At 41.6% G+C, this 25,796-nt stretch overlaps 1 protein-coding gene across 1 annotated transcript in view; it reads right to left on the bottom strand.

Moving 5' to 3' along the window:
- Window positions 1-317: 317 nt before the first annotated feature.
- The window catches only part of ZBED5 (zinc finger BED-type containing 5), a 43,426-nt gene continuing 17,947 nt past the window's right edge, over window positions 318-25,796 (bottom strand). The window contains exon 3 of the transcript XR_009866379.1: window positions 318-876. The gene's annotated coding sequence lies outside the window, so the exon portion shown is untranslated. The remainder of the gene's footprint in view (window positions 877-25,796) is intronic.

Here is a 25,796-nt window from a genome sequence, read left to right as displayed (position 1 = left end):
GCCCAAGCACTTGGGCCATCCTCCACTGCACTCCCGGGCCATAGCAGAGAGCTGGCCTGGAAGAGGGGCCACCGGGACAGAACCGACACCCCAACCGGGACTAGAACCCGGGGTGCTGGTGCCGCAAGTGGAGGATTAGCCTAGTGAGCCACAGTGCTGGCCCCAAACACAGTCTTTCAATTACATTTCAGTCTATGAGAGAAATAAACATTCATAAATTTGAAACATTTCCATAAAATCCTAAATATGTTACTACTCAAGTCATTGCCTTGATTTAGCTTTTAGCTCATAGAAAATTGAACTTTGAATATACCCACCTCAATCTGCTAGTGTTACACTTCCTGTTTTGTCAGTTTTCTGTAAGACTGAAGAACTCTGGGAGCCCTGACAGCGTTAACTTCTCTATTCTTGCACTTCTTTAATCATGGCCAGTGATTAAATCATGGCCAGCACACAACACGCTGCAGCGTAGCCATCCTCTCAGTGCTTCCTGGCCCCTTAGTTACAGACCGCCCGTCTAGGTTGCTCACTTGAAATCCACTTTGGAATTTCAGCAGCCTGTTGGTCAGAGAAGCAAACTCGCAGCCATATTTAGTTTAGAATACATAGTTTTGAACATTTTAATTAGTTGACATTCAAATATTAGATTTTTACATACTAATCCAAGTCTTTACCTTTTTGTGAAAAAATCTGCCTTTATGGGCAATATTCAAGTATAGCTGCGTAGCAACTGCCTCCCCTAGATGTTTTCATTTCTTCACAGTGAAATCCGACTTGATTCACTCATTTATGTTCTTATCAGGTCTTGATAGCCATTTTGTTTTTTTCAGTTGTTTGCTCAAATTCAACAGATTTTGTATGTAACTGATTATTTTCCTAAAATAAAGCAAAGGAGTCAGAACCATTGAGTTCGAATAGCTTCTCTACCACTTGCTGTGTAACTTTGGACAAGTTATTTAATTGCTCACTCTTCTTTAGTTTCTGGATCTGTCAGATGGGAATGACAAGATTTATAGAGTTGTAAAGATTAAATGAGATAGTGTATGTAGAGCACGTAGCAGAGACTCTGACATAGTACTTAATGTTGGTTGCTGCATCCTTGATTAACCAGCTGTTTAACAACTGCTTTTTAGCTTTGCTAAAGGTCCCACTATTCTAAATTTCCTTTTGATCAGGTTTGATAATCAGTTCCTGAGTTCTGGTGTTATTTGTTTCTAAATGTTTCTTACAATCATCTTCTTCCCTATAGTGTCCTTGCATGCATGCTAATCCAGACCTTAGTAAGTTTTTCTTGTGAATTACTGAAAAATTCTAAAGGGCCACCTAAAGTATTTTCCCTTTATTCTGTACACTCATGTTAGTCTTCCTTAAAACAGCTTTTTCTTCAACATGTTACTATGTTTAAGAATCAGTGCTTCACTGTTTGCTACATCAGTTAATCTCAACCTTGGCTACATGTTAGAACTACCTGGGGGCCCCTGAAATATCTCAGTGTCCAGGCTGCATCTAAGACCTAATAAATCTGAAGCTCTAGGAGTGGAATCCAGCTATCAATAGCTTTTAAAGCTCCCACGGTGTTGCCAATGTGCTGTCAAGGTTTGCAAATCACAATAGCAGGTCAGAGCTTAATAGAAAATTATAACATTTACAGCTGAAGAAAATCTTAGGCAAGGGAAACTGGGTTCTAGAAATGATAAGGACTTTCCCCAAGTAGGGAAACAGGCATCAGAACCCCAGGGTCTCAGTTCATACACTGTTGCTTAGTGTTCAGGTCCTTCATATGCTGGCCCGACTTACAGATGCTGGCCTTGTTCTTACCACTCCCAGACACCCAGTCTTCTCTCATGCAGCCAGTTAGGCTGGTATTGCTGCCTCTAAAAGTTCACTCCTACTAATGCGCCATCACTTTCAATTTTGAAACTACCCTCATTTATGCCTTCTACCAATTCACTTCAGAAGCCCAGATGTGAGTATGTGAGTGCCCCACTCCAAATCCGCAGTAGTTCTCCTCTAACAGAATTACTCCCAAATCCCCTTCTTTGGCATAAAAGGCCCATGGTAACTGGCTTCAGATTACTTCCCTATTTAATGTACACCCTCTCTTCATTTCTGTATGATCCCTATCTAGTTCTACTGTACTCAGACTTTGCTTGATTACATCACCAGTGTTCCATGTTATCTGACTGTTCTGTACTTGACAGAGGCCAAGTTAGTGGTGTAATATACTACTGACTAGGCATGAAGCCTGAGTGTCTGTTTTCAAGGAGCTCACCGTCTAGACAAAGAAAAGAGAAACCAATTACATTTCAGGGCAGGAAAGGGTAGAATCACTGCTAAACTGAACAATCAAGGAAAAAAACTGCTATTTCATAAAGGGAGTGATAGGAGATGAGGCTGTGCAGTGCTTCTTTGACTATCATAGCGATTTGAGGTTGTAGGCAAAGAAAGTTCTTGAACAGAATTCTGATCAGTTTTAGTTCAAAGCTAACCAGCTGTAATTGCTCAGTGCTGTTTTAGGGAAATCAGTGTTGTGGCTTGTGTAGAATGGAGTGAAAGGCAAACCTGGCCATAGGGTTATCGGTTAGGTGGCTATATACTGCATGTATTATGGAGCTTGTTTAATCTCTCTTCCAAAATTATAAGGTTCTTGAGAGTGTGTACTTCCTTGTATTACCAGAGTTGTTTTCACATACAGGAGCTGAGAAAATATTTATGTATATGATATTGCTTATATTTTATTCATTCATTTTTCTCAAGGATTTTCTCTTATGTCCTTTACCTATTCAGCTCAGTCTTTGCTATGATCTCCTCTGCTTCTAAATTTTTTTTTAAGATTTATTTATTTATTTGAAAGAGTTAGAGAGAGAGAAAGGAGAGACAGAGATCCTCCATTCACAGGTTCACTCTCCAAATGGCCACAATGAATGAAGCAGGGCCAGGCCCAAGCCAGGAGCAAGAATCTTCTTCTGTATCTGCCATGTAGGTGCAGGGACCCATGAATCATGGACCTGGGCCATCCTCTGCTGCCTTCCCGGTTGCATTAGCAGGGAGCTGGATCAAAAGTGGAGCAGCTGGGACTCGAACCAGCACCCATATACGATGCTGGAGCTGCAGGTTGTGGCTTTAAACTGCTGTGCCATAGCACCTTGCGCTTGACTTTTAAATATTAAGTAACCCAAGGATTTATCCTGGGCTTTCTTCTCTTCCCTCTGAGCACTTTCCCCCTAGATAATAAATCTACCTTATGACTTTAAATGCCAACAATATGATGATGATTTCCAATATATTTCCATCACTGATCCACTTTTCCTCCTTGCAAGCCATAGATGTGTATTTTCTATTTTGAATTGTCTACTAAAATTTATCCTGGGGCCAGCACTGTGGTGTAGATTAAACATCTGCCTACAAAGCCAGGCATCCCATATGGGCACCGGTTGGAGTCCCAGCTGCTCCATTTCCAATCCAGCTCCCTGCTGATGGCCTGAGAAAGCAGTGCAAGACGGCTCAAGTGCTTGGGCCCCTACATGGGCGTGGAAGACCCAGAAGAGGCTCCTGGCACCTGGCTTTGGATAGGCGAAGTTCTGGCCATTGTGGCCATTTGAGGAGTAAACCAGTGGATGGAAGACCTCTCCTTGTTTCTTCCTCTCTCTGTCTATAACATTGCCTCTCAAGGAAATAAAGCTTTAAAAAAATTTATCCTTGATTATCCAACAGATATTTCACATTTAATATGTTCAGAATAGTTTTTCTTTTATTGTTCACCATTTGCCAGTTCCTAAAGTCAAAACCATATGAATCATTCTTAATTCTTTCATCTTCCACATGCAATCCATCAGGTGTTCTACTGCCTCTGTTTTCAAAATATATTTTAAATTGGTCACCTTCTCTTGATCTACATTGCTATCACTTTCATCTATCATTGTCTCTAGCCTAGATCACTGCAATAGCCTCTTAGAACTGGTCTCTCAACTTCATCTCTTGCTCTCCAGTACCTTCACTACTCAGGAGCCAGTCATCTTTTAAAAATGTAAATCAGATACTGCCACTTTCATGTTTAAAACCCTCTAATCATGGATACATATTACAATTACCATAAAACCTACAAGTCCTTATCATGCCTACATAACCTTATATGATCCGGCTTTTGAATATCACTCTGACCTCATCTCTTAGCATGTTCCTCTTCATCTCTACTTTAGTCACACTGGCCCTTTTTCTGTTACTCAGACATATCAAGCTCACACAAAAATTTTTTTTTTGAAAAATTAACAATTTTTAAACTTATTTGAGAGAAAGTGAGTCTGACAGAGAGACTTCCATTTACTGGTTTACTTCCCCAGTGCCTACAGTGGCTGGACCTGGGTGAAGCCAGGAACTCAAGTCTCCCACATGGGATGGTACAGTCCACTGGTTCCCAGAGTCCCCATTAGCAGGAAGCTGGGGTTAGGAGCCAGAGGCAAGTATTAAATACAAGCACTCCAATACAGAATCTGCACATCTTAATCACTAGGCCAAATCCCAGCCCAAGCTCATGCAAGGCTTTTTATTCCTCAAACACGCAAAAGCTGTGGCTACTTCCTTTTTTAAATTCCACTGTCCAAAATGCTCTTATCTCAGGTTTTCACATGGTTGATTTTTTTTTTTCTCCGTAATTTAGGTTTCAGCTTGAATAGCCAGGGGCCAGCGCTGTGGTAGAGCAGGTAAAGCCACTGCCTGCAGCACTGGCATCCCATATAGGTGCTGGTTCACATTCTGGCTGCTCTACTTCCAATCCATCTCCTTGCTCATGTGCCTGGGAAAGCAGTAGAAGATGGCCCAAGTGCTTGGGCCCCGGCACTCACGTGGGAGACCATAGGAAGCTCCAGGCTCCTGGCTTCAACCTGACCCAGTCCCAGCTGTTGTGGTCATTTGGGAAGGGAACCAGCATATCGGAAACTTCTCTATGGATTTCTCTCTCGCTTGCTTGCTCTCTTTCTCTCTGTAACTCTTTAATAAACTAAATCAAGAAAATAATAGTGTTCCGTTTCTAGGCCCTTTATCACAATACTCTGCATTTTTTCCATAGAACTTACTAAGAGAAATAATTTTAAAGGTTTATTTATCTTCATCTACTTTAAAGGCAGAGACAGAGTGAGACAGAGTACTTTTATCTACTGACTCACTTCCCAGGGCTGGGCCGGGCCGGTCAGGAGCTACTAACTGTATCTGGGTCTCCCTTGTGGGTAGCAGGGCCCAAGTACTTGAGTCATCATTCAGCACCTCCCAGGATGTATTAACAGGAAGCTGGACTGAAAGTGGAGTAGCCAGGACTTAAACTATCATTCCGATATGAGATGAGGGTATAAGCTCAAAAGGAACCTTGTCTGTCATATCATCTCCCTTGGGGTTTTACCAGATGACTGGCTTCTGGGTCCCAGATGCATTGGAGAGTAAGAGATTCAGGGCTTAGAATAGCTCCTGGTATACAATAGACATGAATAAATATTTATTAAATACAAGAATAAACATTCTGTCAATTGAGTCTCACCTCAAAGGGATGTATCATTTCTCCCATTTTACAGATAGAGAAATGGAAAGTGAGGTGACTTTTCCAATGCAAGTTAGTTAATATGTGGCAGAATCTCATACCTTCCCAAGTGTACCAAGCTCCCTTACAACAACATGGATATTCCCTTTTTTTAAATCATTTCTGCATACAATGTATACAATTTTTGCATTAGCTTCCTGTGGCTGCCTTAACAAACTGTCACAAAATGGTGGCTTAAAACAATAGTAATTTATTTTCTCACAGTGCTGAGCCCAAACGTGAAAAATCAAGCTGTTGGCAGCACTTCCTATGGAGGCTCTATAGGAGAATCTCTCTTTGCCTCTTCCAGCCTTTGGTGCCTGTTGACATTCCTTGACTTGTGGTCGCATCTTCGCTTTGACTTCATCTCTTTATTCTGTCTTCACAATGTCTTCCTCTATTGTGTATGCTGTGTCTCACAAATCCCTCTACCAGCATGTGATTGCATTCAGATAATCTAGGATAAACTCCTCCTTTCAACATTCTCAATTTATTTCTTTAAGACTTATTTATTTATTTGACAGGTAGAGTTAGAGAGAGGCAGAAGTAGAGAGAGAGAGAGAGAGGTCATCTCTGGTTCACTTTCCAAATGACTGCAATGGCAAGAGGCTGGGCTGATCCAAAGCCTGGAGCCAGGAGCTTCTTCAGGGTCTCCCTCATGGGTGCAGGTGCCCAAGGACTTGGGCCATCTTCTACTGCCTGCCTAGGCCATTACAGAGAGCGGGATCAGAAGTGGAGCAGCTGGGACTCAAACCAGCACCCATATGGGATGCTGGCACTGCAGGCCTTGGCTTTACCTGCTGTGCCACAGCATCACCCTCAACATTCTTAATTCAGTCACGTTAATATTTACAGTTTCCAGGGCTTAGAGCATTAACCTATCTTCTGGGAAGAGGGGTTTTTATTCTTTCTACTATAGTGTTCATAGCATTTTAGTAGAGAACTAAATTCTTAGAACACTATCTAATGGCCCAGCCTTTTAATATGGGTCATTGTTTATCTATTCAACAAATATTTAGTGAGGAGCCAGTGCTGTGGTGTAATGGATTAAGCTGCTGCCTGCAACACCAGCATTCCATATAGGCATAGGTTCGAGACCCAGCTGCTCCACTTTCTAACTAGCTCCCTGTTAGTGCATTTGGGAAAGCAGCAGAAGACAGCCCAGGTCCTTGGGCTCCTGCACCCACATGGGAGACCCGGAAGAGCTCCTGGCTCCAGTCTGGCCCAGTTCCAGCTGCTATGGCCATTTGGGAAGTGAACCAGCAAATGGTAAATCTCTCTATATATAACTCTGCTTTTCAAATAAATAAATAAATCTTAAAAAAAAAAAGGAAAAAAGAAATGAAATAGAGATGAGAAAAACAATAGGAAAAGTCAATGTGGGCCGGTATTGTGACATAATGGATAAAGTCACTGTCTGCAGTCCTGGATCCCATATGGGGGCCAGTTCATGTCCCAGCTGCTCCACTTCTGATCCAGCTCCCTGCTAATGTATTGGGAAAAGTAGTGGAAGAGGGTCTGAGTGTTTGGGACCCTGCTACTCACATGGGAGACCTGATTGAAGCTCCTGGCTCCTGGTTTAGGCCTGGCTCAGTTCTGGTCATTGCAACCTCTGGGAGAGTGAACCAGCAGATGGAAAACCTATCTCTGTCTCTCCTTCTCTGTAACTCTGACTTTCAAATAAATAAATAAAAATTTTTAAAAAGTCAATGAAACTAAGAGTTAATAAACTTTTTTTTTTTTTTAAAATTTAAGATGCAGAGAAAGAATTAGCTCCCGTTCACTGGTTCACTCCTAAATGTCTGCAATGGTTGGGGCTGGACCAGGCTGAAGCTGGGGGCAAGGAACTCAGTTCAGTTCTCCCACATGGCTGGCAGAGATCCAAGTACTTGAGTCATTACCTGCAGCCTCCCAGGGTATGTAGTTATCAGGAAGCTAGAGAAAGGAGCAAAGGACTTGAATCTAGACACTCAGGTATGGGATGCAGGTTTCCCAACTGACAGAAAGATAAATACCAAGGTACTGCAAAAAGTTTGTGGGAAAATGGAATTGGAACAAAAAAAAGTTTATTCTGGTGAAAAATTTTTGAAATCCATGCAGTTTCTTTCATAATATATATCTCTCATGAACTTTTTGAAATAGCCTTATATTGCATGATTTCACTCGTATGTGGAATCTAAAAAATTCATATAATAGAACTGGGAAGTAAAATCATGGTTATCAGGGGTTGGAGCAGTTAAGAAAAAGATTGGGGAGATTTTGGTCAGAATTTCAGTTGGATAAAGAGGAATATATTAAAGAGATTTATTTTATAATATTGTGACTGGTTAAGCATTCTTGAAAAAATGCTGAAAGTAAATTTTAAGTGTTCTCATCAGAAAAATAACTTTATGAGATAATGCAAATGTTAGCTAGATTGTCAATCCATGATACACATATGCTTCAAAACATCATATTTTAGGGGTCGGCGCTGTGGCGCAGTGGGTTAATGCCCTGGCTTGAAGCGCCAGCATCCCATATGGGCGCTGGTTCTAGTCCCGGCTGCTCCTCTTCTGATCCAGCTCTCTGCTATGGCCTGGGAAAGCAGTAGAGGATGGCCCAAGTTCTTGGGCCCCTGCATCCACATGGAGACCCAGAAGAAGCTCCTGGCTCCTGGCTTTGGATCAGTGCAGCTCTGGCCGTTGCGGTCAATTGAGGAGTGAACCATTGGATGGGGGACCTCTCTCTCTGCCTCTCCTCTCTCTGTGTGTAATTCTGACCTTCAGATAAATAAATAAATCTTTAAAAATATCATATTTTAAATTATAAATACGATTTTATTTGTCCATTAAAAAAGCTAATGGATTACATAATGTTCAGAATTCACATAATGTACATTGGTTTAATGCCATTAAATCATTTACCTGAGTCTGAAAAATATAACTAAAGTAACCATGAGGGTTAATTTTATGTGTCAGTCTGTTTGGACCATTATGCTCAGATATTTTGTCAAACATTATTCTAGCTGTCTCCGTGAAGGTGTTTTTAGATGAGATTAACCTTTTAACTGGTGGACTTTGGGTAAAACAGTTACCCTCCATAATCTAGGTAAGTCTCATCCAATCAGTTGAAGACTGGCCACCTCTCCACCCCTCCTCCTCAAGAAGGAATTCTGTCAGTAGATTGAATTTGCACTGCAACTCCTGAGTCTCCAGCCTGCTGGTCTACCCTATTAGATATTAGACTCACAAGTGTGTCAATTCCTTAAAATAAACCTGTCACATAGACACACACACTCTCTTTTTTTTTTCTGGAGAACTTTAATGTTACAGCTATTTGGAAAACTACTGTATCTGGTGGAATTGTCTTCTTCTTTTTTTTTTTTTTTTAAAGAATTATTTACTCGAAAGAGTTACACAGAGAGAGGAGAGGTAGAGAGAGGAGAGAGAGAGTTCTTCCATTCAATGGTTCACTCCCCCATTGGCCACAATGGCCAGAGCTGCGCTGATCCGAAGCCAGGAGTTGGGAGCTTCTTCTGGGTCTCCCACGCGGGTGCAGAGGCTCAAGGACTTAGGCCATGTTCTACTGATTTCCCAGGCCATAGCAGAGAGCTGGATTGGAAGTGGAGCAGCTGGGTCTCGAACTGGCTCCCAGGGCGTTAACCCGCTATGCCACAGCGCTGGCCCCAGAGTTGTCTTCTTAGAGAAGTTAAAACTAATTTTCTTTCTTTGGAACATTGATGGTTAATTTAAGAAAGATAAGTCATTTACAAATAATTCCTGGTTGTAGGGAATTTTTAAAGTGGAAGTACGGTTTGGCAAGACATTAAAAGTCTCAATTATTAGGGTGAGTTTATAACATGAAGAGATAGGTTATTTATGCTATTGCTTTGACAGTTAGTATATATATTCATATACATTAAAGTGGACTCTTAGTTCTGGATTATCTACTAACTTATTTGAAAACTTAAGCAAGTCACTTATTTTAAATAATGGAACCATAGAATTTGCCAAGATATGCTTTATGAATACATGAGTCTCTCTTTATAAATCTTTGAGTTTCTGTGATGAAAGCAGCAACAAAACCAGTTAAGTTCCAAGCATAAGGATGATGACAATAATAACAGTAATGATAATGCTTCAAAGCTATGCAGCACTGTTTTTCTGAGTAGTCCAAAGAACCTTCCTATGTCACATATCAGCACCATTGAGAGAGGATGGTAAAAGGTAGAGAGCAGTTTCAGAATTCTACAGAAGATGAAACTGAGACACAATGAGAGCTATATTTAAGGTCTCACCCATAAAATTCTACAAAGCAGGGTCTAAAAGCCAGGCACTCTCCCTTTCAGGTTTGTCTGCCTCTTGTTTCTGGACTGGGAATCTAGGATCTCTGATTCTGGTTTATATTTTGGCAGAGAAGCAGAGTTGTACTTACATTTTTTTCCCAAGATTTACTTATTTATGTGAAAGGCAAAGTTACAGAGAGAGAGAGGCAGAGGCAGAGGCAGAGGCAGGAGGCAGAGGGGGAGAGGGAGAGGGAGAGGGAGAGAGAAAGAGCTCTTCCAACCGCTGCTTCACTCCCCAAATAGCCACAATAGCTGGAGCTGGGACAATCTGAAGCCAGGAGCCAGGAGCTTCTTCCAGGTCTCCCACATGGGTGCAGGGCCCAAGGACTTGGGCCATCTTCTACTGCTATCCCAGGCCACAGCAGAGAGCTGGATTGGAAGTGGAGCAGCCAGGAATTGACCCAGAGCTCATATGGGATGCCAGCACTGCAGTAGGTGGCTTTAACTGCTATGCCATAGCACTGGCCTCACTATATAGTTTTAGATATTCTGTATTTCTAGTAATTTTGCCACACATTGAAGCGTAATCCTGAAGGACCACCTTAATGATAGGGTGAAAACTTTAAAGATTTATAAATATTGAAAAGTCCAGCATGTCTGGATCTGGTATCTAGTACTCTTCACAGCTACTAATTTAAGAATGAAATTATTAGTAGAAATGGGAAAGATAACATGAGAAAATGGGAAAGTTTTGTGATGCCAGGTTAAGCAACTGGCAATTTTTACAGCTTAACCAGTTCTATCTTTTTGGATAATTTTGACATTCAAATTACACAAAAAGAACATTCATTTTTTCTCATCAAAATGAAAATAAATGTGACTGCTCTGGTTTATAAAAAATTGCCTTAAGTGTAGTAATTCTATTTACAATTTTGGTAGGATTTTTCTGATCTACAAGATTATTGAAATATAAATTATTTACCAAAAACTTACTTTATCACTGATTGAATAATGACTGGCTTTATAGAGATAATAGCAAGTCAATTCTAAAAGGGAAAGACATTTGGAGACAATGAATTTTGGTTGCTATTGCATCAAATACCTAACTTCCCTTGCCTATAAACATACTGTTTTCTGGCTAACAGTTACATATCATTGTGGCTGCTCAGATAAAGGGTGGAGAACATCTGTGATTCACCAAGGAACTCAGAAGAGAAAACAAATATACCAGAGTAAAACAATGCCGACCCACCCAGTGCTGTCTCGGAGACTAATCTATCCCACGGCACTGCACATCTCCATTTAACAGCTGAGCTCAAGGCCTGTTCATGACTGCTCCCCTCTGCCAGAAAAGAAAGTGTTTATCAGAGTATATAAATAATTTTTTTTAAAGATTATTTACTTGAGAGTATAGTTACAACCAGAGAGGGAGAAACAGAGAGAGAAGTCTTCCATCCACTGGTTTGCTCCCCAAATGGCCACAACAACTGGAGCTGGCCTGATCCAAAACCAGGAGCCAGGAGCTTCTTCCAGGTCTCCCACAGGGGTGCAGGAGCCCAAGCACTTGGGCCATCTTCCACTGCTTTCACAGGCCATTGGCAGGGAGCTGGATTGAAAGAAGGGCTGCAGGGACATGAACCAGCATCCATATGGGATACTGGCACTGCAGGTGGCGGCTTTACCCGCTAAGCCACAGCACTGGTCTCCCCAAATTGTTTTTGATAAAGAATGATAAACCAGAACAAAGAGATGTTCTTTATTTTTAGTTATTTCTTTATATCTTTAAAAAAGGCAAAACAAAACAAAACAAAACAAAAAAACCCTCCCCTTTCTCCCTTAAGTGTCATTTTATACTAGAACTTCATATTTTGTTTTGGAAAGGGTTCTTTACTTTCTACTGGACAGAACATTTAAAAAGTTTGTCTCCTTTCTGCCTTCTTCCACGATAATCATAAGGCAGAGATAAAACACAGCTGGATTTGGAAAACAACTTGTGACAAAGGGACTTAAATAAGTACAGACATTTGATGGTAACCTCACTGACCCTTTCTGATTACAGCTCACCTTTCCATATCTCACTATTGCCAAAGGGCAAACACATAAATGCTGACAAACCAACACATCAAAGCCCAGAGAAGGGAAAAAGGAGGACTAGAGTTAGTTTAAGGTACAAAGTTATAATTTGAGAGCTTGAAGAGCTGAGCATTTGGGGAAGAGACAGTTTTTTTTTTATTGTTTCTAACCACAGGAAACTAGGAAAAGATGTAACTTCTATAATATGGTAAATTTAAGAGAGAGACTAGGAAGATCATGATCTATGATTGCAAAATGTGCTTCTAACCTTTTAAAGAAAACAAACTATAAGATAATATTAGAAGCCAACAGGTAAACGTTCTTCTATTCAAAAGTCAATAGAAAGAGCAGTGGAGGACTAACTAGATAAATAGGCACCCCTTGCCATCATTACTATCTGTAGACCAAATGCAGCTCTCTGCTTTATCTCTACATTCTTTCTAGCTCAGTATCTGGTGCACTGTGGTCATTCAACACACATTTGCCGAATTATGAGTGTGATAAAAGCAGTATGGGTCTCTCCCCCCCAATGTCATGCATGAGCTCCTAATAATAAACACTTACTAAATGCCTACTATGTTTCAAACTATATTCAAAATGTTCCACAGGTATACAACCTTAGAAGGCGGCTGGTATTAGTCTCTCTTTTATAGCCAAGGAAATGAAGCAGAGATATAGTATATAGTACTACTGGGATTTGAGAGTAGGCAGTATGGGTTCCAGGGCCTAAGGGGTATACCCCATTTGTACTACTCGGGTTAATCAGGAAAGATCCATGGGCTAACATCGCAATACCTTAAACCAGAGCTAGATCCCTGCCTGATTCGAGAACCAAGAAGAGGAAGCACTGCACTAGGCTGAGGAATCATGACATATGAGAATGCTGTGGCAAATTATCTTGTGGAGATCAAGAGCCCTGACTGTGTTTGAAGAGACCCCCAGCTAGACTTAGTCCAGACTCATATCTTCTGCATTTAAGAATACAACAGGGGGCTGGCACTGTGGTGTAGCAGGTAAAGCTGCCTGCAGTGCCAGCATCCCATATGGGTACCAGTTCAAGTCCCAGCTGCTCCATTTCTGATCCAGCTCTCTGCTGTGGCCTGGGAAAGCAGTAGAAGATGGCCCAAGTGCTTAGGCCCCTGCACCCACATGGGAGACCCAGAAGAAGCTCCTGGCTCCCAGCTTTGGATCAGGTCAGCTCCAGTTGTTTTGGCCATCTGGAGAGTGAACCAGAGGATGGAAGATCTCGCTCTCTCTCTGCCTCTGCCTCTCTATAACCCTGCCTTTCAAATAAATAAATTCTTGAAAAAAAAAATCACTTCTCGGCCTCTTGGCTAAGGGTAAAAAAAAAAAAAAAAAAAAAAAAAAGAATACAACTGAGAGATGTAGACAGAGGTAAACAGAAGAGCAGGATTTACTAACAGGAAGAAAGATTGTACTCACTGAGACATGAATGAGGGCGCCCTGAAGAGAGGATTTCCCCCAGCTAGGCTGAGGTAATCCTTTTAGAGGGTACAGGTGGCGCTCAGGGCAGAGCCTGACTAAAGTTCCACAGGAGGCAGGGTTTGGGGTGGAGATGAGTGTCCATGGTAACCTCCAAAAAGGTGTGTCATGGCACCTGGTTCCTGCTGTGTGAGGTGTAGCTGCATGATGAAGAGCCATGCTCAGTCAACATGGAAACTGATGACATTTGGGTGGTGCACTTGGCTTGGATGTTGGTGGTCTTTAGCTCCTTATTCCTTCCTGCCTCATCCACATCAAGAGTACTTCAAAAAATTCACAGAAAAAAAATGAAAAGATAGGTTTGATACACACTTTTCTCATGCTATACATTTTCCATGCACTTTCTGAAGACCCCTTATATGTGGGAGTTGGCTGAGGGATTCAGGAAGGGCTATGCTAGCCTGTAGTGTGGGGCAGACATACTCACTCATACCTTAGCTTGGTTAGTGGAAAATGGAGCAGTGGATTTCAGAAGATCTTAAACCCTTGGCTGGAGCCTTTATGCTATGCAGAAATTGCAGAGTCAGAGTGAGAGTGGAGGAAAAGGAGAAGAAAAAATGGAGGAGATGGGGAGGAGTGGATGGAAAGAGGAAGGAGACAACTAGATGAAAAGCCAAAGACAGGGACAGGTGTTTCCCACAGCAGTAAAGATGGCTCTTGGAACATCAGCATTCAATATCTGAGTGCCTGGTTCAAGTACTAGCTCCTCTACTTCTGCCCCAGCTTCCTGTTAATGTGTACCCTGGGAAGCAGGGAAGATCATGGCTTAGTACTTCGGTCCCTGCCACTCACCACAGAGACCCTGACTGAGTTCTAGGGTCCTACCTTCAGCTGTCGTGGGCATGTAGGGAGTGAATTTGTAAATGGAAGAGCTCTGTCTCTGCCTTTCAAATAAAGTGAAAGTAAGTAAATACAAAGTTTTAAAAAGTAAATTAAAAAAAAAACCAAGGACAAAAATTCATATGGTGGATAAAATCTGGATTGAGTCCCTGGCTCCTGGGCATCTGGAGTGTGAACCAGCAGGTGGGAGGTCTGTTTTTGTTTTTTGTTTTTTCCTCTGTTTCTCAAATAAAATAAATAAGAATTCAACAGTCTCACTCTACTATGGTCTGAACATCCTCTCCACCCCCAATTCATGTGTTGAAATCTTAAGAGGTAGGTGACTAAATCACCTGCAGAGCCTTTATCAACAGGATTGGTCCTCAGAAGAGGTCCAAGGGTACCTCTCTGCCCCTCCCACTCTGTGAGGGCACAGTGGAGAAGACGCCATCTATGAGAACAAGGACTCTTACCAGACACTGCATCTACTGGGGCTTTGATTCTGAACTTCCTAGCCTCCAGACTGTGAGCGATAATTTTCTGTTAAAAGTCACCATTTTGGGGCCAGAATTGTGGCCTGGAATGCCAACATCCCACATGGGCACCTGTTAGTGTCCTGGTTGCTCTACCTCCAATCCAGCTCCCTGCCATTGGCCTGAAAAAAGCAGCAGAGGATGGCCCAAGTGTTTGGGCCTCTGCACCAATATAGGAGACCTGGCTGAAGCTTCAAGCTCCTGGCTCTGGCCTGGCCCAGCCCGGGCTGTTGCAGTCATCTGGAGAGTGAACCAGCAGATTTCTCTCTGTCTCTCCCTCTCTTTGTAACTATGACTTTAAAATACATTAAAAAAATCTTTAAAAAAAAGATACCATTTTATGGTATTTTGTTATAGCAACCTGAACACACTAATATAAATTCAAACTAATTCTTTGTAACAGAAAAACTAGAAGCAGAAGTGATACATAGACTTTAACTTTAACTTGACTTGTGGAATTTAATTTTTTCAAAGATTTATTTATTTGATAGAGTTACAGAGAAAGGTAGAGACAGAGAGAAAAAGAGAAGTCTTCCATTCACTGGTTCACTCCTCAAATGGCTGAAATGGCTATAGCTGGGCCAATATGAGATGTTGTCACTGCTGGCTGGGCTCTAACATAGTGCTGGGCCCCTGGAGTTTTATACTTTATTTGGCATCACAATTTCTGTAACGGAAACAATTAGGAAGAAGTGGTCATGATTAGGAAAAAGTAGTGTGTAATTTTTCCTCACTGACTGAAGAGGCTTGCCATTCTTCATTGGAACACATAGACACACAGAAAACTAACAGGCACCAGAAGAGTAGGGCAGCAATTCACCCAAAAACAGACCCATTATCCCACTCATGTGCAATTTCCCTAAGGACTTACATACCTGAGACCTCAAAGAGGGAAGGGGACAATGGATGGATACTCTAGGTAAATGACACCAACAAGCAGGCTATGGAACAGACTACTGACAGATAATCAGTCTGTGTCAGAAGGAAAGCTATATGTCAGAAGTTTGGATTTCCCTTTTTGTAGTTTCTTTGTAGAACTTTTTGGAGTGTGTTGTTTATTACTTCAGAGGATTTTACAAAAGATTTATTTATCATTCTATTTATTTATTTATTTATTTGAAGAGCAGAGTGACAGAGAGGAAGAGAGAGATCTTATTTGCTGTTTCACTCCCCAAATGGCCACAACAGCCTAATATGGTATAGGTTGAAACCAAGAAATACAATCTGGTCTTCCATATGGGTGGCAGGGGCCCAAGAACTTGGGCCATTCTTCACTGCCTCCCCAGGTATGTTAACAAGGAGCTGGATCAGAAGCAGTGCAGCACTGGGACTCATACTGGTGCTCTGAGTTGGGATGCTGCTTTGCAAATGGTGACTTAACCAATGTGCCACAACACTGGCTCCTCATTATGTTTTAATAACATTCATTTTGTAAAAAAACCCAAAAACCAAAAAACAACCAAAAAACAAAACCAAAGCCCTCAAGCACACTAACAATAGGGAAGATAAAATTTGTTATTTATTAATGTCGGTCAGATGTAACTTTGAGACTATAACTTGGGGCCAGGCACAAAGTTGCCATAATCCAATATTTACTGAATGCCTACTATGTACCAGGCACTCTGCCAAGACACTGGGGGATATATTACTGAGGAAGGCCGAAATGGTCTTTGCCTTCATGTAACTAAAAGCCTTTGGGGGAAGAGAGACACTGAAAAAGAAATTAAAGTGTGATATCTTGTGAAAGGAGAATAATGTATTATAGGGATTATTGGAGAATACTGTTACAGATGAGCAGAAGAGAACGCTCTGTGGAAAGAAATCAAAAGATTAAAAAAAAAAATCAGGAATGTTCAAGAATGGATGCGAACAGATGGAAATCCATGAAGCCAGAGATCTGATTTGCTTGACTCCAAGTGGGTTGACTATTTCGGTTAGGTAAGGACCCTATCTCCTTTTTCCTGGGCCTTTGCCCAGAGAATGAGTGCATTCTGAAAGATCTGGCCCGAATCCAGGCTCTTTTATGGATTAACACCGTTATACGCAATAGGGCCACAGAATGCGGGGAGATGGGGTCAACAAAGAGCTCATAGCTTTGTTAGAGAGACAATGTATAAACATACAAAAAAATTTTAAAGGCTGTTAGATGACTACAACAATTAAAGCATTAATGAAGGCAGAGTTAGAAGTTGCTACAGACAGGAATAAGGGATGATATCTTATTTTAGAGCTTATTGGAGAGTTATGACACTCTAAGACAGAGCTAAGTATAGGAGACTTGGGTCTAAAATTAACTCAGGATTTCTCAACCTCAACACTGTTGACATTTTGGCCAAATAATCCTTATTGTGGAAGGCTATCCTGTGCATTAAGGATGTTTAGCAGTATCCCTGGCATCTAACCACCAGATACAGAACATTCCTCCCAGTGTGACATCCAAAAATGTCTCACAGCATTTCCAAATGTCCTGAGGGACAAAAATCCCTGTTATCCACAGCTGAGAACCACTGTATTAGAAGCTGCCACCATGTTGGGAGCGTTCAACAGAGGAGATTCAATAGCCAAAGTTGAGTCTATCTACACTTATGATGAGATAAATAGTTGGCATCAAGATTAAACATTCTGGTGTCTAGAAAGGGTGGGGATGGAGGAGAGTGTCATGGAATCCAGAATGCTGGGGCAAAAACTTCCTTTACAGAGTGAGGCATGAGTGATTTGTCATTCAGACTAAATATCCAATGATCAAGAGAAGATTCCATACAATGTCTCACTCAAAGAGAAGATAAAAATCTACTCAAATAAGTCTACCATAGATCCTGAGGTAAAACTGTCAACATATAGGACATGAGCCATAAATAATATGGTACAGGTAGAAACTAGATATGAAAGTTCACTTCCTTTGGCTTTGGGTTTGTTAGTATTTTGGAGTTGGATTAGATATACTCTTATATTCTTTTCAATCTCATAGTTACATATATGAGATAGGAGAAGATATTTTAATATTATATACCACTTATTACAGTGTCTACTGTTGGCCAATTTCATACATTATCTGACCTAATTCATACCATATTAGGTATCACTATCTTCATTGTACAGTTAAGGTTTAGAGGTATTAGTAACTTGCCCAGGGTTATATAGCTAGTAAATGAATAAGCCAAAATTTAAACCCTGTTTGCCCCCCAAATTCCTGATATTTTCAATCACCATACTGTCTTCTAAGGTGTGATTACAGAGGAAATGATGTAAAGGAAATTTCAGTTTTGGTAAGGGGTGGGGTGGAGACAATGAGCATGGTCTGCCTGAAAGAGAGATGGTATAAGGATGCATTTATACTCAGAGACACCAAAGTCCTTAGTAGAAACTTCCAAGTTTGTAGTAGATATTTGCATGTTTGTAAAATAGCAGTGTATAAATGAGGGATTATGTTTGAGGGAGGAACTAGTAAATGCAGACTATCCTAAAACAGAGTAAAACTTTATCCCTGTTTTTAAAGAACTCTCAACATAATACACCCAATAAAACTAACAATTTTACATGCTACCACTTGCTCTGAACAAAGTGTCATGAGAGTAATGTGTGGATTGATGGTATGAGAATGTTATAAGAGCCCAACCCCTTCCTAAACTGCAAAAGCTAGAAAGCTAACAAATTGTATTTCCCAGACTGCATTTCAGTCAGAATTCCAAACATGATTTGGTTCAACACATCTTGTGAGAAATGGATTCAGAACTAAGCCATGTGAGGAAAGATGCATGGATTCTAACTTACTGTGTGGACTTGTCAGAAGTGATATAATTCTGGAGCTAGCTTTTTTTTTTTTTTTTTTTGGTAGCAGTAGCAGTAGCAGAAGTAAATGGTTGTGTGAATAATAGCAGTGAGTTCCTATAGCAATGGGATTTGGAGGTCTTTTAATTATGGTAGAAAGTGGTTATGAACACTACAGGTTGTTCCAGAGTTGATCCTAGAGCTTGCTTCTCTCAGTGGTTTTGCAAGCATTCAATTTTTGCTTTAAATCTCTTCTTGCCTAAACTAGACCAGATTCTGTGTTATACTGCTGAACACTGATTGATGCAGGAATAGGAAGAGTTATAAGCAACTGACTTTCCAGGAAACAGGAATGATTTGATTGTATTTGAAGGCAGTTAGAGTCTGCCACTAGAGGAACTGGTAATTCATAATACACAGTGGACAGTTATTGAAATATCATCTGTGAATTGCTATGCTGATAAGTAAGCCAGATGTCATCTCTGCCTTCATGTGGAGAGAATCTTCCTGGGAATAAATACAACAAAGGAAGGCAGAGACGAGAGACTGCAATGGCTAAATTCCTACAGACATCATTTAAATCCCTGTATCCACATCTATCTATATATATTTTTAGTTATGTAATAAAATACATTCTGGGAGCTGGTGTCATGGTGCTGTGGGTTAAGCTGCAGCCAGTAATGGCGGCATTTCATCTGAGCATGGGTTTGAGTTCCGGCTGCTCCACTTTCCATCCAATTCCTTGCTATTGTGCCTGGGAAAGTAGATGGGCTATTTGGGCCCCTGCCAACCATATGGGAGACCTGGATGGAATTCCAGGCTCCTAGCTTCTACCTGGCCCAGCCCTGGATGTTGCAGGCCATTTGGGGAGTGAATCAGCAGGCAGATCTGTCTCTCCCTCTCTTTATAACTTTGCCTTTCAAATAAGTAAGTAATAAAAACAAATAAAATAAACAAAGATAATTGTATACAAATTTTTTAAAAATTCTGTTTTGCTTAAACAATTTCTCTATTGTCATATGGAATAAAATGCTTATTAAAGGCAAGGCTTTGGTAGACCAACTAGCTGCTGGGATAGACTAAAAGGCAAAAGGAATCAAGGGCAGAGGTTGTGCAAAAAAAGAAAATTAGAGGCTCAAGATTTCAAATCCTTAGCTCAGGGCATGTTCAGAAAACCAGAGGTTTTCCATAATTGCCCTGAAAAATTCCTTATCTCCTATAGGTGCAGATCTAAAAATTATAAGCAGAATCTGATTCAGAAGAATGCTGAATTAAGACTGAGGTAGAACTAACAGTTTTATTTGTTCTCTGGTATGGAAGTTAGGGCACTGATTAGAAAAGAATAGAGGGCCGGCGCCGTGACTCAACAGGCTAATCCTCCACCTTGCGGCGCCAGCACACCGGGTTCTAGTCCCGGTCGGGGCGCCGGATTCTGTCCCAGTTGCCCCTCTTCCAGGCCAGCTCTCTGCTGTGGCCCGGGAGTGCAGTGGAGGATGGCCCAAGTGCTTGGGCCCTGCACCCCATGGGAGACCAGGAGAAGCACCTGGCTCCTGCCTTCGGATCAGCGCGATGTGCTGGCTGCAGCGCGCTGGCCACGGCGGCTATTGGAGGGTGAACCAACGGCAAAGGAAGACCTTTCTCTCTGTCTCTCTCTCTCACTGTCCACTCTGCCTGTCAAAAAAAAAGAAAAGAAAAGAAAAGAAAAGAATAGAATTACAAAAATAGCATCCTGTTTTTCCAGAATCCACTGAGTGGAGTCAGAGTTGTGGCACAGAGGGTTAAGCTGCTGCTTGTAACACTGGCATCTCATATGCTGGTTTAGAGCTCAACTGCTCCTCTTCTGATCCAACTCCGTTAATGTGCCTGGGAAAGCAGCAGATGATGGCCCAAGTATTTGAGCCCTTGCCACCCAAGTAGGAGACCTGGATGGAGGTCCAGGATCCTGGCTTCAGTCCCTGCTGTTGTGGACATCCGAGGAATGAACCAACAGGTAGAATATCTGTCTCTCCTCTCCCTCTCTTTGTCATTCTGCCTTTCACATAAATTAATTAATTAATTTTAAAAATTCACAGAGTAGCCCTTGCTTATAGAGGCAATCTCCTTCTTCCCCTGATAAGGCTGGCCTTATCTTTCTTGAAAACCCTATTTTGATCTTAAGGTAATCAGTCTCCAAGAAGGTCCCAATGATATCCACCTTCTAGTATTAAATGACCACATGTAATCTATTAAATATTGCAGAAATGATGGTGTGTGACTCCTGAGGCTGTCACAAAAAGATAATGCAGTTTGCTTATTCTCTCTTAGATCTGGGTTAAGTCAGGTGCCATGTTATGAGGACATGCCATATGGTGAGGAACTGAGGCCTCCCACTAACAAACCAGCACTAATTTGCCAGGCATAGGAGTGAGCCCCCTTGGAAGCAGGGCCTCTAGACCCAGTCAAGTCTTATGATGACTATTGTCCCAGTTGACATCTTGCTCCTAACCTTATGAGGGAACCTGAGACAGAATCACCCAGCTGACCCAATTCCAGATTTCAGACTCAAATAAATTATGAGATAATGATTTCCATTTCAGCTGCTAAATTTTGGGTAATTTGCCATATAATAGAAAATACAGGCCTTATCTTTCAAAGAAGTATCTATTTTTCTTTTCCACCATATCTCCTAACTACAGACATATAAATTTGAGTCAGACCCAGAAAGCTCTAGGAGACAAATTACAAAATAAATCTGGGTAGAGAAGGATTACGTGCCAGAAGAATGGCAAGATTTAGCTAACTTGGCAGTAGTAAACATCTTGTGAATATAATAAAGACTCTGGACCCTGAGGGTACAAGATCAACGAAAGAACACTATAATTTAATATTGGGCTGAGTTTATTGGTGTGAGAACACTTACTAGAGATTCAAGAGTCATACTAGTTAAGGTAGCTAGGAGTGTTTTACTTATTCTCAATTGGTTAACAGAAAACTAGACTCAATGGGTGACTGAAACTAAATAAAGTTGAGTTGCCATAAATGCCCTGATACAATGTTGAAGACAAGCTTTAGAGGCCTGAAATGAGTTATTTGTATTGGATCATCCACTCCTAAGTCCCCAACGGGGCTTCTAGCATATTATCTTAATATCATAGAATGAAGAAGATTGGTAAGGATAATACAAATGTCCCTGAACATGACTGTAATGTCTGGGGATAAAGATTGTATATTGCCCGGTGCCGTGGCCCAATAGGCTAATCCTCTGCCTTGCGGCGCCGGCACACCAGGTTCTAGTCCCGGTCGGGGCACCAGATTTTGTCCCGGTTGCTCCTCTTCCAGGCCAGCTCTCTGCTGTGGCCCGGGAAGGCAGTGGAGGATGGCCCAAGTGCTTGGGCCCTGCACCCCATGGGAGACCAGGAGAAGCCTTCGGATCAGCATGGTGCGCCAGCCACGGCGGCCATTGGAGGGTGAACCAACGGCAAGAGGAAGACCTTTCTCTCTGTCTCTCTCTCTCTCACTGTCCACTCTGCCTGTCAGAAAAAAAAATGATTGTATATGATAGAGACTGGCGCTGTGGTATGGCGAGTAAAGCTGCTGCCTGCAGTACTGGCATCCTTTATGGGCACCAGTCCAAGACCCAACTGCTCCATTTCCAATCCAGCCCTCTGCTATAGCCTGGGGAAGCAATAGACGATGGCCAAGTGCTTGGGCTCCTGCACTCACCTGGGAGACCTGGAAGAAGCTCCTGGCTCCTGGCTCCTGGCTCCTGGCTCTGGATTGGCCTAGCTCTGGCTGTTGTGGCCATTTGGGGAATGAACCAGTGGATGGAAGAGCTTTCTCTCTCTCTGCCTCTCAAATACATGCCTTTTTTTTTTTTTTAAAAAAAAAAAAACATTGTCTATGATGGTGCTGAAATTGGTCCAATTTCAATGATGGTTAAGGGACCCTGAGGTTGCAGAGGCGTGGTAGCACAATATAACTGCCATAGTCACACTGCACACAATGACCAAATAAAATCAAACTGATGATTGAAAGGTTTAACCTAAAGAAATCTTGGGTAGGGTCTAATTGATCAGAGTTTCTAGCACATAAAATAGATGAGCAGCTCACTAAGGACTTAAAAGATTTATGCCAATGAACAAAATCTAGGCCGGAAAATAGAGGCCTAACTAAATATCACTAAGAGTAATAGTCCTCATCCATTTCCCAGTCCTGGGAAGTTTACTCAAGAAGCCCTTGTGTACAGAGTATGCTGTCTCTTTGCGAAAGGACCTTGTGAGTACATTAAAAGTATGTTGTACAAATCTCTTAGTTTACTCCAAAAGGGACATACAGCTATTTACCAGGGTAAAACTGACACAGTGAGAAGGGAAGTATCTTGACTCTTAAGGGATTATCTGACAATAGTGTTAATCCCTGGTGACCCAGAATACTATACTCACAGGATTCACTTGTCTTACTGTACAGTGTATCCCATTATGCAGACACAGTTGGCCTTTAGAAACTTCTGATTGGCTTTTTGAAGACTCAGTTCCAGTGCTAGCAGGGAGGGAACATTTTGCAAGAATACAATATTGTCCTATGGCAGGGATTAACAAATTACACTCTAAGGGCAAATATGGCTTGCATTCTGCTTTTGTTTAGACTTTAAGAATGATTTTTAGGGGGCCGCCGCCATGGCTCTCTTGGTTAATCCTCCGCCTGCGGCGCGGGCATCCCATATGGGCACCGGGTTCTAGTCCCGGTTGTTCCTCAACCAGCTCTCTGCTGTGGCCCAGGAAGGCAGTGGAGGATGGCCCAAGTCCTTGGGCCCTGCGCCCACATGGGAGACCAGGAAGAAGCACCTGGCTCCTGGCTTTGGATTGGCGCAGCGCTGGCCATAGCAGCCATTTGGGGGGTGAACCAACAGAAGGAAGACTTTTCTGTCTCTCTCTCTCTCTCTCTCTCTCTCTCACTGTCTGTAACTCTACCTGTCAAATTAAAAAAAATCCTTTAAAAAAAAAAAGAATGATTTTTAGGAAGCCTTCACCTGCGGCACCAGCATCTCACATGGGCGTCAGTTTGTATCCCGGCTGCTCCTCTTCCAGTCCAGCTCTCTGCTATGGCCTGGGAAAGCAGTAGAAGATGGCACTTGGGCCTCTGCACCCGCATGGAAGACCCAGAGGAAGCTCCTGGCTCCTGGCTTTGCATCAGCCTAGCCCAGCCATTATGGCCATTTGGGGAGTGAACAGTGGATAGAAGACCTTTCTTTCTGTCCTTCCCTCTCTCTGTAACTCTACCTCTCAAATAAATATATAAAAACTTAAAAAAAATAGTTTTTACATTTTTAAGGAAGTAAACAGAAACAGTATGTGACAGATACCACATGCAGCCCTTAAAGCCTGGACTATGTACTATTTGGCCCTTTACAGACCAAAATTGCCAACTCCTGTCTTAGAATATTTAGTGCTGTGCACCAGCAACCGACCTAATGCACTGTTTCTCTCTTATGTATATCAGCTGGAAAACTCACAAATGAGATAAACCTCTCTATTATACCTACTGATGTACTCTTGGAATGTTTTTGCTTCCTAGTCCCATAACTTTTGGGCTTTGCCTATTTAGAGGTCTTAATATCAAAGAAGCAATTCTCTACCCCCAGAAAACCCAAGAATGGTTCCATTTAACTGGAAGTTTATACTAGCAGTTGATTTATTTTGGTCTCTTCATTCCATTGGTGCAATGGGGAGAGGAGCAAGTCCCTAGAGGATGCTTTGGGTCACTTGCTGGCATTGCCATCTACAGTAGTAAGTTAATAGATTAAATCAATCCAATTCAAGCAGAACCACCAAGAACTACAATTTCTCCAGAATAAAAATTACCATATTATGTGAAAACTTCAACCAGCTGAAACTGGCAAAATGAACATAAGATAGATGATGATGGAAGAGTGCTGTGAACAGTGACCTCAAGACCAGTTATAGAATGACACAGTACCTACCTCTCTGCTTTGTCTTATTCTGTATATATCTACACATGTTAATCATTCTCATTGATTTGTTTTCTGCTCTAGCCTTTTTTTTTATTTAAAGATTTATTTATTTATTTGAAAGTCAGAGTTACACAGAGAGAAGGAGAGGCAGAGAGAGAGGTCTTCTATCTGCTGGTTCACTCCCCAATTGGTCGCAATAGCTGGAGCTGCGCTGACCCAGTCAGGAGCCAGGAGCTTCTTCCGGGTCTCCCACGTGGGTGTAGGAGCCCAAGGACTTGGGCCATCTTACTGCTTTCCTAGGCCATAGCAGACAGCTGGATCAGATGTGGAGCAGCCAGGTCTCAAACAGGCGCCCATATGGGAAGCCGGCACTGCAGGCTTTACTGCTATGCCACAACACCAGCCCATCTGCTCTAGTTTATACATGATGTAGTTCTAATCTATAGCTAATGGTATTGTACTTAATTTATTAATTCTGATAATTTTACTATGGGTTTAATATAAGAGGAAATCAGCTAAAGAGTATCTACTATTTTTGTAATTTTTCTGTAAACCTTAATTTCAAAACAAAAACGTTTAAAAAACAAGCACAGTAATCATGAAAACAGAGTACATATTAAAGTTCAGAGATATATACAAAATTGATGAAATTGTAGATTCAATCTGGAAAAAAAATAAGATGCACTCATATGTTTTATTATATTTAGAAATGCAAGTAGCAGCCCAGGAAGGCAGTGGAGGATGGCCCAAGTGTTTGGGCCCTGCACCTGCATGGGAGACCAGGAGGAAGCACCTGGCTCCTGGCTTTGGATCAGCGCAACACGCTGGCCGTAGCAGCCATTTGGGGGTTGAACCAATGGAAAGAAGACCTTTCTCTCTGTCTCTGTCTTTCTCTCTCTCACAGTCTAACTCTGCCTGTCCAAAAAAAAAAAAGAGAGAAAGAAAGAAAAAGAAATGCAAGTAGCATTACATATATAATACCAGAACTTTTTCTTCCATCATGTACCCAATTATTTCCTTCTTAGTATTCTATGTTGTCTCTTTGGAACTATGCAAAAGATACTGGAATCTCTAAATTTACCTGTCTCTTAAATCACCCTCTCTTAGTAATTTTGTTCCTTTGGAATAATTCTTCAGCTTATTTTTCCAGTTTTGTCAATTTGCTCTTCATGAAAGTCCATTCACTGTTTAGTTCATTTTTCAATTTTAATAATCTTTAGCTCATTGTTTTTCATAAAAGTTATTCTTATCATTCTTCTGAGGAATATTCTATATAAATATTAAATTAAAAATACATGTAAGGTACTTAGAACAATGCCT

Source organism: Lepus europaeus, chromosome 7, assembly GCF_033115175.1.
Source record: "Lepus europaeus isolate LE1 chromosome 7, mLepTim1.pri, whole genome shotgun sequence".
Lineage (NCBI taxonomy): Eukaryota > Metazoa > Chordata > Mammalia > Lagomorpha > Leporidae > Lepus > Lepus europaeus.
This window is presented reverse-complemented; position numbering and strand designations above follow the sequence as displayed.